The sequence below is a fragment of the Ambystoma mexicanum genome, chromosome 6p (genome assembly GCF_040938575.1).
Source record: "Ambystoma mexicanum isolate Mex_15411 chromosome 6p, UKY_AmexF1_1, whole genome shotgun sequence".
In the NCBI taxonomy this organism is placed as follows: Eukaryota; Metazoa; Chordata; class Amphibia; order Caudata; family Ambystomatidae; genus Ambystoma; species Ambystoma mexicanum.
The window spans coordinates 1,365,077,603-1,365,092,008 of NC_090935.1; the positions used below are offsets into that span (position 1 = coordinate 1,365,077,603).

The 14,406-nt window shown below is 44.3% G+C and overlaps 1 long non-coding RNA gene across 1 annotated transcript in view; it reads right to left on the reverse strand.

Annotated features, from left to right (window-relative positions):
- LOC138510423 (uncharacterized) overlaps positions 1 to 11,063 on the reverse strand; it is a 58,754-nt gene extending 47,691 nt beyond the window's left edge. Inside the window, exons 1-2 of the long non-coding RNA XR_011280384.1 lie at positions 4,859 to 11,063; positions 2,941 to 3,184 (exon numbers count right to left, since the gene is read on the reverse strand). This is a non-coding gene — a long non-coding RNA (uncharacterized lncRNA). The remainder of the gene's footprint in view (positions 1 to 2,940; positions 3,185 to 4,858) is intronic.
- Between the last annotated feature and the right edge of the window lie 3,343 nt (positions 11,064 to 14,406).

Here is a 14,406-nt window from a genome sequence, read left to right on the forward strand (position 1 = left end):
ACTTGTAATCTGGTATTGGGTTGACTATTGTACATCGGGTGTCTCCCTTGGCTTTGGCTAATGTTTGCCAGACAGATCTAATGTTCTCACTACAAACTAAAGAGAACATAGATTGCCAATGCCCATTAAGGATCGAGCATCATCGCCTTCTTAAACACTTTTTTTATACACTTAATCTTTACACTAATATTAATAAAAAGGTTGGAAGCTGAGTATTTGAGATGTGAGATAGGGCTGGTAAGCTACTGGTCTAGTTGGGGGAAGATAAAGAAAATTCCCGGTGGGCCAGGGCCCAAGATTAATACCCCTGAGGGTAGGACAACTACATCGGGGGGAAAAAAGATAGTGGTAGGTTTTGCCAATTACAACTAACAGTTTATACCAAGTAGAAGGTAGTGATGTGTGGCCCAGAGGTAGAGGATTTTCTTAAAACTATACAACGTCCATTGCTGACAGCATCACAAGAGGAATAACTGGAGATGGATATCTTGTTGTAGGATATAAATAAGACAAAGTGCAATCCGGTTTCTCATATCTAAGATCCTAAATAAGGTCCTGGCAAATAGGTGTTTTGCTGCAATTATATCCCCGATTCATGAAGGCCAATGCAGCTTCATTCCGGGAATGGCTTAAAGAAGGAACAATAGGAGATTGTACAATGTAGACTTGTTCCTGGTTCCCTCGCCATTATCTCTCTGATGTCGGAAAAGATCCCTAGGAATTTATGTTTGCCATGATGCAAAGAATGAGATTTAGGGAGAATAACTTGTGGATGATACTGCTATACAACAATCCACAGTCGAGTGTAGAGGTTAATAGCTACATTTCTAATTGATTTCCTTTAGATAGAGGTACCCGAAAAGGGTGCCCTCGGTCCCCACTACTGTTCACAATAGATATAGAGCCATTGGCTGTATGTATTAGGAATGACCCAATTATGAAAGGCTTCAGATGGGCAGATGGATGGGAAGACCGAGTCATACTTTACGCAGATGAATAGCTAGCATTTTTGGGTGGCCACATTAGTCTGGCTCAAAAGTACTAGATATGATAGAGGAGTTTGTAATGCATAGTAGATAAAAAAAAATAACGGGAGGCAATCAGTGCTTTTTCCGGTGCGTGATAGCATAACTCCATCCCAGTGCCCGGTCTGCTATTGTAACGCTTACCTGACTCTGCGGGGACACCACTCCCTATAATATAACTTTCTTCTCAGAGTGCGTTGTTCTAACCCTTTGTTTTTTCCGGAATCTCAAGCTTCAATAGACTAGGAATCTATGAGTAAACACAGGAACACAGATAAATGTAACTTTTCCAAGGTAACTTAGCACTAACTACTCTCCTTATCTATCTCCCCCTTCAAATCTCACTACTCTTACCTTTGATTGGTATTTGGTGGGCTATCCATCCTGCTTCTGCGCAGGGGCGCTAGTCCTGAAGATGGAAGGGGTGGCAACTAGGGTCTTACTGTAGAAGGGTGATTGGAGGGAAGGCAATAAGGCACAGGAATGGAACCAATAAGCCACTGTATAATAACCACCAACCAACTATCACCCTGGAATGACTCCTAAACCCTCGGACTGGATTGAAACGGGACCCTGAGGTGAAGTGCACGCATGACAATAAAACCTGAGGAGAACTGTAAAAGGGGGCTCAATTTAGAATGCCACAGAATTTCCTAATGACGTTTTCCCAAATATAATAATGACTAAAATGAAATGGAGAGAATTATTTAACAATTGTGTATTCAATGAAGTGTCACAGGTCAAAGGTATTTCACAGAGAAGACATAGCGACAGGGCACCTAAGGCAAGAGCCTGCGTGTCCCAATTGACAGACTCCTCACACGCGTTCAAGTGCCAGAGCCCCGACACTCGACACCTGACTGGAACTGATAGTAAGTTCAATGCGCTACGCGCACAATCCACCACAATAAATATACACAAAACTATACTTGCGGAAAGCGCGAGCACAGAAAAGCGTTGCCGCTAACTTACTTCAAATTAGAAGAATTCGCCCAAACGTGTAACGAACACCAAAGGCAAGTATGGCAAGGGGCAAGGTAAGGAATGCTATGAATAACGGAAGCACTGGACCAGGAACTCTGAACCATGAAGAAAGGACGGGGTTCTGAGGTGAATCTTGACAGGATCCGCGGTAAGCGTCCTTTGCAAACAAACAGACGCGAAGCGCGGAACGTAAAGGGGGAGGGGCTTAAATACTGAAGGCATGACAACAACTAGGCTGCACAGCCCAATACCAGGAATTTCACTGGGGGCCATGTTTGAAGGATGAGGAAGTGTTAAAACTACATAGCCAAGGTCCTACTTTCCCTGAGCCCAGGATCTATATGCAGTTAGCCAAGACACTTTAGTAGACCTTGTGAGGGGAAACCCAGTGGTCATGACAGCTATAGGTGGTGCAGGATGCCTTCAAATATTAAGGAATATTAATTTGTGCAAAATACAAATAATTTGTGGCTAGAAATTCGGACCGTGTCGTGGACAAGTTAAAGAGCAATTTGAGGTACTGCTCCACCGTTCTGACTCACTTCTGGGGCAGGTTGACTTAGTTAAATTGGTCCCACTACCAAGGCTTTTGTACTTTCTTCAGAACAGGTTGGTGGGAATCGCACTGAATGCATTTAATAAGGTGCAAGGATTATTGAGGAAAATACTATGGCCAGACACTGTGCCACCGGTGGCAATAGGAACCCTCTAACGGTCTATGTAGAAGGGAGACATCAGTCTTCTGAATCTTTGCAAATACCATTTGTTCAGTTCATTCACCTTTATTCGGCTTAACCATAAAAACATAAATACAACACATTTTTACAACAAATTCATCAAAGGTCACATCATGCAATAAAATCAACAGATCAAATGAGCAATGCTTAAAACATTACGTAAAACATTGAATATATTTTAAAGAAAGCCTTACCAATAGCGGATGGAATGTACAACAAACAATTCCAGTCCTAAAGGGCAGGACCAGTGCATGAGAACCTATTTTGTTGCGACTTGAGCTCAACTCCACTTCCTTTTCCTCCAAGCTTTTAGGAGATATATTGGTAGTTTACGCTGTGATGACCCATCACCAGACGAGCACCACATGTCGACAGCCTGAAGTGTAGTTCTGATGTTTCTAGCAAGGAACAACGGTTTTAGATAGCATTTTCTCAACCCTAAATACAGAGGGCACAAGAATAGAAAGTGAATAGGGCATTCTCTCTTTAAAATGCAATAATGACAAAAGGGTGAGTAATCGCTGTTCCATTTATTTTGCAGAGTGGCTAAGGGCAAAATACCAAATTGCAGTTTGGTGAGAAATGCTCTCACCGGTTGCTGGGTTATATCATCTAAATATGTGTCTCACCTTGAGCACTGCTTAACTGCCCAATAAGTCCTGAGTGACGACAGACAATTGACCATGCTCAGAACTTAAATTACAGCCCTGTTCTTAAAGGCCCTTCCAAGAAGAAATGTAGTGCTGCGAACCATAAAACTGCAAGTTTAGTGCAGTTTCAAGTGCCCCAAAGCTCAGCCCCATACAGGGCAGCCTGCCTAGCTTGTGATTTATATGCTTCAAGCATGACGCTACATGACTCACTTCCAGAATCCACTGCTGCTCCACTACACCTCTGGTGAGTTAGACTTGCCTTGGCAACATAGGCGGTTCACCGACAATTATCTGTGATCCTTAGGCCGACAGTCATAGCTACACACTTATTCAGCTATCTGGCCATCCAGGACCAATCCCATCCCCATGTTGCTTTTCGTGCTGTGGCCCTTAAACACCAATGTCTTTGTTTTGATATTTATTTACAACCCATTCGATTTTAAAAATTGCTCAAAAATTCTGAAGCGTCGCTTGAACCCGGCAGGTGTGAGGAACAAGACAGCATCATCTAAGAATAGCACTATAGCCATCGCTGGCACGCTTGGGTGCATCTTTCGGGATATTTAGCATATCATAAATAACAGCATTTATGAACAAGCAAAGAAGCTTGAGAACCAGGACGCACCCCTGCCGTACGTACTACTCCCCTCTGTATATCTATAGCTTTCGTGGCAGACCCATCTAAGTTCCAGCGTACCAGCGCTTTGTTTTTGTCATACAGCATTTGCATAGCACTCAGTAAAGCCCCCGGGATAATCCCATTAGGCCTCCTACCCCATAGTGGCCAATGAGCAGCTACATGGATAAGTGGGGGGTTTGTATCCCCAGGTGGAACTTGCCCTAATAGGCAGAATTACAGTGCTAGAAGCTTTATTTTGGGGTGAGGAGTGGGGTGGAGAGTAGATCTCCCGCAGGTGAACATTAGGGTCATCCAGACATGAGGGATGCTTTGAAGGCAATGGGGTGGGATAAGAAAGTTGCCAGTGCCCCACCTCCCCCTCTGCGATAACATACATTCCAATATCCAGGGAGCTTGGAAATATACTTAAGTGGAACAAAATGGCACAGCAAAGCCAGAGCAATGCGAGACAAAATTGGCAACTGGCATATTTTCAAGAGCTGAGTAAAGGTTTTATTTATGAGAAAATGATTTCTACTTCGACCACAGACTCCAACATTCCTACAATCACAGTTGGAGAAGAGTTCAATCTCTCTGAACATTCCCCACTGAAGTGAACATGACCCTGGCACAAATTCAGAATAGGCCCACCTCTGAACTGTGTCAGATCACCACAAATGTCTCTTTGCCCCCCCCCTTGACAAATTAAGGTAGAAAAAGGGGGGCTGAAGCGGGGGATTGGACATGGAAGAATGAAGAGAGTGCCTAATGTCCGCCAGGGAAGTGGCTATTTTAAGAAAGATTAAATTAATGCAATTTAAAATACTGCACCATTTTTACCATTGAAGGGCATGCCTACAGGGTGTATGTCGATCCACTGATCCCGCATGGCTTCGGTGTGGGGCAGAGAGTGGATCCTTTTTCCATTCATTGTGGGACTGTCCGGGGCTTCGGAACTATTGAGAAAATAGTTTCACAATCCTTAATAGGACACTTAAAAGGCAGTTGAAAATGCACACTAATTAGTGATGATAAATGTATGGGATGGAAAAGAACTGACTCCTTCAACTCCCCCCATCTCCAAGGCCAGCTCCCAACCCAAGGAATTGTTCTCCATCTCTACAGAACTCATCACCCTTCTACCAGCCCTGATGAGATTGTTAAAGACGAAACTTGGTGCTCCAATATGCAGGCTGCCCTGCTCAATAAAATAGAATTGCTCCAAAACAAAATTCAAGCGCAATCTAAAGACTTGCCTAAACATGACCAGAACCTCCTTCCCCACCACATACCCTGCAACTCCACTAACCAGCTCTTCCTTCTCCTTCCATGTCACAGAACAAGATGTCCTTGACCTCCTTAAACACCTTAAAGCTTCCATGTGCAAAGGAGACATCTGCCCACCTAATATCGTAAAAGAACGCGCCGACTCCCCTGGTCCTCGCCTCACTGTATTCATCAATGCCTCGTTTACTTCCATGACAGTCCCCACCAGCCTTAAAGAAGAATGGGTACGCCCTTCACTGAAAAAACCTGCTCTAGACCCATCATCGCCTAATAACCATTGACCCATCACCACAGTACCGTTCCTCCTTAAAACTCGGGACAAAACTGCCCACAATCAAATTCATCTATTTCTGGAAACCAATGCCATCCTCGGCAAGAGGCAATCAGGGTTCTGGAAAGTTCATGGCACCAAAACTGTCCCCCTTAATCTCAAAAACCAAATAACCACAGTCATGGACAAAGGCAAGCCTGCCCTCCTCCTACTTCTCTACCTCTCGGCTGCCTTTGATCTCATGGACCATAAGATCCTCACATCGCATCTCATCCACGCAGCACAATTCTCCTACGAGGCCTCCTCTTGGATCACTTCTTTCCTAAATGGAAGAGCCATGAAAGTTTTCTCCAGCCAGGCTAATGCAGCTCCCACTACTAAACACTGTGGAGTCCCGCAGGGCTCTTGCACAGCCCCCCCCCTTTATAATCTGTTTACCAAACCCCTTTATGACAAATGGAACTCACTCGGCATTGCATACACAAACTATGCCGATGATACTCCGGTACTCCTGCCTCTCTCAGGCTCCTACGATCAAGACGCTGAAGCCCTCCATCTAATCTACAGCACCATACAAGCCTGGATGACGACTAAGGGTCTATGTTTAAATGGAGACAAAACCAAGATCATCATTATCGGTCCCAAAGATACACTAGCCAAACTGGATCAAAAATACTGCAATTTCACCATAGACAACTCGCTCATCCCAGTCTTATCAGTTAAGACTCTGGGTGTCTACTTAGATTCTACTCTATCCATGATGCGACAGGTCAGCACTGTTGCTTCTGCCTCTGCCCACACCACTAAACTCATCAACGAAGTAAAACCCTTCCTCTCCAAGTAAAACCGCCTCTCCATAGATAGCCACAATTGGAGCTAAATTAGATTACAGCAACGTCCTTCTAGCAGGGACCTCAGCAAAAAATCTAAGCAAACTTCAGATCAATCAAAATAATGCCTTCAAAGCAGCCCTTCATATACCAAAAAGGGTCCCCATCACTCAAGCTAGGTGAGACGCACACTGGCTCCCTGTGCAGGAGCGCATCACACTTAAGACCCTCACACATAAGTGTCTCAGACTTGACGCTCCACCATACCTATCAGATACCATTTTCAAAGATACCTCCACACGCCCAGAAAGAACATGCCATGCCATCAAAATAAGCATCCCCTCCTTCAAAAGGTCCAAAGATGGGGGGTATTGGTTTCCCCTACTTAGCACCACTGGAACACACTACTCAGTTCACTCAGAGCAGAGCCCTCCCTCTCAGCATTCAGTAAAGTCCTAAAAACTTCTCTATTCAATTAGCCTGCTCACCCTCTCACATCTTTTCTTCCTCTACACTGTATGATGTAACTTTTAATGTACTTCCTGCCCACCCGGAAGATTGTACTTTGTAACCCGGAAGACTGTACTATGTAACTAAGTTGGTTGTCTTGTAACAATGCCACCATGCCCTAAGGCTGCTGTGCGCTTTATACATGTGAATACATAAATAAATATAGGACAACATATTTGTAGCCATGGAGCTTGTTGTGGTGAAGAGTGACATTGACGCCAACTGTGGTATGAAAAATGTTCCAACTGTATCAGTCTGGTTGGAGGCTGTGGACAGATGGGACATGGAAGACTGTTTAGAGCAATGAGATGCCCCCATAAGCTCTATAAAATATGGAACAGGTGGGAAACATTGAACTAATGATCACATTTATCAGACTTCCCAGGCAGTTGGAGAAAGGACATGTTGATTGCAGTGAATCTGGTGTTGGGGAGCGTGAGGAGGTGGGGGGACTGTTAAACAAGGATGTTACTGACCGTTGTTCTAAATATTGTCAAATCTCAATAACATTTTAAACTAAATCCAGACATAGGAGCAACTGTAAGCAAACTTTGGCAAACCCAACAGTGTTGCCTTTTGCCTAAGATGGCAACAGCTGGAAATTGGTGTGGGTACCTGGACATATGATACAAGTGGTTGGCAAATGCCTAACAAATTGATGGCTCGTTCTAAATATCACATATAAATGATAAATAAGACCTCAGAAATAGTTATTAAAACAAGCTCTGTAAGATCTAGAATTATCTCCAGCAGGAGTCAATACAATTTTGGATGAAGCATTACTGTGAGGGCAAAGCAAATAGCTTTCAGATCTATGAGGGTGTATCTAAGTGTGTGTACAAATCAATCGTAATCCGACATGTGCATGATGGATGTGCTCATATTTTGCATTCCCAAAAAAGATGAAAAGTTCAAGCTGCATTCAGAAACCATGGTAACAGTGTTGCGTTCACAGAGGGATGGCTTCTCTGCCAACTGTTTCAAATATTGTATCATCCCATTTTATTACTAGCAGAAAGTTATGTTTCTGACTGCTAACCCTTGATGCACCCGACGGACAGATCCAAATAGTCTATATATATATATATATCGGTAGCACATATTGTTATATTTATTTACAGTGTTTTGAAACATGCAATCTGTCACTTCGAAGTGTTAGAAAGATAAAGGAAAGGCAAGAGAAAGAAAATGAAAAGAAAACAAGGAACTGTGGGTAATGTCCTGCCAAAAGGGTAATTCTGGAGTCCAGCATGTTGTGGGGAGGATTCACTGTCGAAACTTCTTTGTTAGGTAGACCTATATTATTCGGTTCCATGTAATAATGTTGTCGTGAAAAAGTAGTCAGGTTATGGCAACTTTTTCCTGGTTACCAAAATTCTTTCCCCAAATATTCTAGATGGGGTATAATTGTATATTATTACCTCCAATCCTAGAATATTTGGGGAAAGTGTTTGATAGCCTGGAGGGTGCATCATGAATGCATTTTAAAAGAAAAGTCACTAACCTGGTGACTTTTTTCATGGCAACATTACTACCGGATACCCATTATTCAAGCTCAATCGAAGGCTTGTTTGGAAAGTTCTGCCTTTAGCCATTTTCATAGCAGGTGGTTAAGTTGTGCTCTCTGGTTGAATTTGGGAGCTTGCTAGAGTCTAGTGCAAACAGTCACATTGATCCACCTTTGTGCTTTAGGTGCTTGTAAATCCACTGATGTAGCTAGTTAGAAGAGGATGAGCAAGGCGATCTGGTTGGACCATAGTGATGGGTTATTTTGTGGAGGTATCTTGGTCCCTTACAACAATATGCTTTGTGAATGAATTATGTATTCCACAGACAACCAGTGGAGTTATTTGAAGGCCAGTCTTATGTGGTGCTGTTCCTGCAGATTTAAACAAAATCTAGTGGGCTGATAAGGATTCACTATATTCTGTCTGGGAGTTTTTTTTGGAAGGCCTGTGTAGATTATTTTGCAGTAGTCCAGAACGGCCATCACTCTGCCAACTTCACTCTGTATTTGGTTTGAAGAAGCGGGAGGCTTTTCGACAAATGAACCAAAGGAATTCTTCATAACCATGTTGATCTGGGGATCAAAATGTGTCGATTAGGACCCCTAGTAATTTAACCTGCTGAGCTGTGGCAGGAGGCAGCACAAAGCTAGTAGGCAATTTGAATGGTGGTGGATATTGTGAGAACGTGATGGTATTCTCCCACCTACTCCCTAGATCTTCCAGTCAGGTGGCCAGGGAAAGGCCATCACTTTTGGATCCCTTACCTTGGGGTGGACAAGCGAGGGAGGATCGCCCGAGTGGAGTAGCCAGAGAGGGAGATATGGTATTCCCCCTTTTCAAATTATACACCAACCCACTTTCCGTCCGCCTTGATGGGATGTTTCCAATCACACCCCATTTCCCCCCTCCCCATTTCCAATAAGTACTGGGACTAAGAAGAGGCGATCGGGAGCAATGAGGATTGCCCATAGCAACAACCTAAGAATACAAAGTGAGGCCTACCATGTAACACCAGTAGATTGCCCCTCAGTTATCTGAGTTCATAATTGAGTCAAAGGCGTATTTGATTGTACTCACTGAAAACTGGCTACAGGATGCAAGTGTACATGCTACTCAGATAGCCACCCCTGCAGGATATACAATCCTGCATTCCAATCATGTGGGCTCGAGAGGAGGCTGTGTGGCAGTTATTTTTTAGAGAACCTCTAAATATTTGTATATCTAGTATTCCAGTTTTAGAATACTGTGAATCTAGGTTTGTTAAAACGGTGTTAAATACCACAACCACATTTAGTATTCTCACTCGTTATCATCCCCCTAGTTTTATGGGCAGATGACTGCTCAGACCAAGTAGCATCATCTTTGCTGAACCTTCTAGATGGCCTTGGTTTCAAACATGTAATAGCCATGCACTGTGGAGGGAATATCCTGTATTGGATTGTGACAAGAAACCAGGATCTCTCACCCCTTGACATACAAAGATGTATTTGGTCAGACAATTTTTTGCTGCAGTTTAATATTCTACTTATAAGTTGGCCAATTAATAGTGGCCATCCAGGTTTAAAACCGATTTTATCTAGGAGCACTCGGAATGTCTCACGTGAGGCCTTTGAATATTCAGTGGTTCCTCAGTTGGAATTTTTTTACAGCTTTATAAGCTTGTAGGTCGCTTCCGGAACATTACTAATGGTGCCTTCTACACCTTGGCACCATTAGGTACAATGTGTAAAAAGAAAATGAAGAATAATCAGTGGTTTTCACCTAAGATGTTGGAACCCAGGAAAATTAAACGAATGGCCGAACGTAGTTGGAGAACAAACCTTTCCAACTCGTTGAGGGTTTACAACTCTGCAGTAAAATGTTTTAAGGAAACTATTTTTAAAGCCAAAGAGATCAAACTAAATGAACAGATTGGTACAGCCAAATTAAACTCTAGAGAATTATTTATTATTCTACAAGAGTTAAGGTATACCAAATGATTTACAAGCTGTTATTGACAATTGGTGCCAAAATATTCACAATAGATTCACAGACAATTAGTCTGCATCAAACTTGTATTATAAATTGCTTAAGTAGGCTTAATATTTCTGACTCCTGATCTTTGTGCAAAGGCAATCTCAGAATCCACCACACATTTGTATTTGAACAAGTATTGTAAACTGATGTTTTGAAAATGTTGCATGAAATGAAGCCATAAGGGGGATTTGTTCCCGGCCTCTTTCTTTAAAGAGTTTCTGCCTTCTTTTGGTTTTTGGGTCACCGGTTTTATACATCACACGGTTTCAGAAGGCGTTGTACAGGATTGTCTGAAGGAGGCAAGGATAGCACCTCTACTGAAGAAGAACCTCGATCCTAGTGACCAAGCAAGTTACGGGCCAATAATGAAAGTTCCCCATTTGTTCAAAATTCTGATAAAATGATATCAGGAGTTCGTAGAACAACAAGGAATTCTTGCACACTCTCCCTTCGCTGGGCAGATGCTGCCAAAACCTGCACTTTGCCCAGGCCAGGTACCTTCCAACCAGGGACCCTCATGAAACCCCGCTGGGTACAGACACATACCAGCACTTCTTTAGAACAAGAATTCTATCCCTTCCATGTCCTGCCCAAGACACTGGCATACACCGGGGGGGGAGGGGGGGGGGTGGTGTCAGGCTCTTCCCCCACCTGCAACACAAGAGCATGCTGGGAGCTGTATAAACATGGTCCAAGCAGGACTTCTTCCCCCACCTACCCGGACCACTCACCATATGTGCTGCAAACCCACAGCAGATCCACACATTGCTGCACTGGTTACCGTATGGAGCAATTGTAAATTGTGTGGCATGCAGCCCACTTTTTAACTAAATGTGTGCTGCGAAAGTTACCATTGGCCTCACTTTTTATATGCATATGAATTAATAGTATTTGAAATAGCATGATGAATATAAATGATTTATTTTAATTACTGTCAATACTACGTAATTGTAGGATAACCGAAGTTATGTCGCAACTATTTTTGATATGTACAACATTATCAATAGATGCAACATACATTTGGTTATTCGGTACAACATGTAATATATATATATATATATATATATATATATATATATATATATATATATATATTAGTTTGCAGGGTGTCTAAGGTTTAATTTGGACCATAGGACAGTATAAGCCTTGCTTGGTTCGAGCTGGCAACATTAGTCCCTCAGGTGCATTACTGGGTAATGCAAGTGCTGATATACACGCCATTGTAAAATTAAAATGAATACATAAATACAATGTACAAGTGACTAAACTTTAATTTTGGAAAACAGTCTGTGAATATTCCATTTATAACCCTAGCCCTAGGTCATGGTTAAATTCTCACTGTTCTGTTTGTGCACCAAAATAACACGATCAAAAAATGAAGCATACCATTGAAACGTACCACCCTAAGCAAATGTTTTACGCTGTAGAATCATAGACTGGAAGAGCAAGCGGAATAGCTCGTTGGAAAAGACGCAGGTTCCGAAGGCAGTCATTCGAGTCACCTGTTGGTTTAGTTTCTTCTGTTAGATGGTACAATCATTTTTAGCACCCCAGACTTCTGTGGTGCTTGTTCTTTCAGTTGTAATGCTGTCTCAAAGTCGCATAGCACAAAGGCTATCATACCAGGCATAGAGAGGTTAGAGGTAGCATAGTGTGGGCATAGGTCGCATGGCATGTTCGGCCCCTGCCCCAGGAGCTTCAGTGTCTGGCCTTATTGAAGAGAATGCACATGCAGGGTGGGGGAGGCAGCCCCCTGCCCTGACTCCGCACTCTGGCTCTTCCCAGTGCAGCAGTGGATCGTGTTGCTGCTGCCCAGCAACAAGTAATTGGAGCCAAAGCCGCCGGTGCTAACCCCATCCCAGACCAGAGTGGAGTCCGAGATACCCACGAGCGCCTGCACGGCCAGGCGGCTGGCACCAGCAGTCTCGATGAGCCGTTGATGAGGGCGCAGGAGCTCAGTCCTTTGGAAGATGGGAGGCCAGAGGCAGAAGGTGAACAGGGAATCGGAATCTTGGTCAGTTCGATACCTACAGGGGTCGGCTTGGTGTTCCTGTGAGCCTCATTTTCTTGAGGCTGGGTGCCCCGAGAACTTTTCCCCCCCATTGTTTGTATTCCTAATCCAGAGAGATGTGTGTGTGTGGGTATTGCAGCTGAATAAAAGGGATCAGGGGAACCTGCCCTGGAGGAGTTTACCAGTACTCTCGCCTCCCCGTTACTTCATGTGCGATTGCTCCTCCCCCAGGATCAGGATGAGCACGGATGTGATTGGCCGGGGCAGATCACAGAAGTGTTCAGGGAAGTGATGCCGCAGTGGTCATCAGATGATCACAATTGGTGCTCAAAACTGCACGTGCCTACATTTGGTAATATCTGCTGTGTTTAAAAAAAGTTAATGCAGCGCAGTGATGAGCTCACCGAATCATCTTTGTTTCAGAGATAGAGAAGCAGTTCGGCATGGGCCTGGAGTGCAGTAGCATGCATTGGGCACTGCACCATGCCATAATGCAGTTCATGACTGTGCATGAGGGCATGGTGCAGTATAGTATTGCGCAATACTGCACAATGAAATTAAGTGCAAGGTTTTGCAGTGCATTGTGATAAGGTACCGGAGGTACAGCGCAGCACACCCCGTGGGTGCAATTTGCACTATAGTAAAATGTAACTTGAGTGACACATGCAGCGGGGCATAATGCAGCACCTCAAAGTACTTCATGTGTTACGCTCACCTGGTATCCACAGGGACGCCACCCAGCTGGCAGAACCCTGGTGCCCTTCTCGGTCGCTCCCGGGTATTATCAGCGGGGAGTTCTTTCTGGAAAACAGGTGGGCAATGTTCAAGTAATCACCCAACACCTGGTATGCCCGCAGCGCCTCCCCGGGCCTTTCCTCGCCGTGTTTTGGGCTTTGGCGAGCTCTCCGTCCTGCCTTCTTGGCAGGGGCGCGTTGTCCTCTATGGGCGATTGCAATCGAGTTACTTCACTGATGCTGCCCCTTTTGAGTCTCTCAGGTAGGTCTTATTACTGTTATTCTGTAAGCCTTTCTATGAACTAATGAGGTCTTTTCTCTCCCAGTAGGTGCGCGAGAGCCCGCTGTGGGCCGTTGGCTGGATTTGGGCTCACCGGCAAGTGATGGTGTTTCAGGAGCGCCTCGATGCGGTAAGTTGGCCCTATACGTAGAGCTATGGTGCCGTGCTTCTGCTAACCTGTTGTTTTTCATTCCCGTTGGCCGCTGCGTTCACCGAAGCAAGAGGCTCCTAAGCGGTGCTGGTTGATGGGCGACTTGAGAGGTAAGTTGCCGGCTCTGATGTAAATGTCGAATGTCTCTTCTCTCTTTTTGCAGGCTCGAAGATCCAAGAAGCTTGCTGTTCCTTGGGTGGTAATTGCAGTCTGCGGTGGAAGCTCAAGTAAACTGCTGAAAATAACAATGTCCCTTTGTTTTGCAGGTGCGGACTTTGAGGTTCGAAGATGCTGCAGAACACGATGAGCGTCACGTTGCTGGAATGCAAAGTAACGCAAAGCGTGTACTGGAGTTCGGGTGTGGTTTATATAGCCTGCAGGCATCCCAGGTATCACTGGGCCTGCCACACCCAAAATGCTAGACCGCATGGTTCAGTTTAGGAACTGAGCCATGTGGAGGCATCCATGTTGTTGCACAATGCCCTTATGTGCCCCGATTACTGCTCTAGCATATGAGCCTGGCGCCAAAGGCGCCAGGACTGACTCAAAGAGAGTCTGGGGGCAATTGTCAAGGCCCTTGAGGGCCTGATGGGGGTAGAAGTAGCCCACCTGGCCTGGCTATCCAGGCTTAGGGCAGGGATCGTGACATCATGGGGCCGTGCACGATGAAGCAGTGCAGTCATGTATTATAAGTGTGCTTCAGTTCTGAATGTATAACATAGTGCAGTATAGTGCATAATAAGATGCGGTGACACCGTATAGAATGTGACCATGTACAGTACATTATATT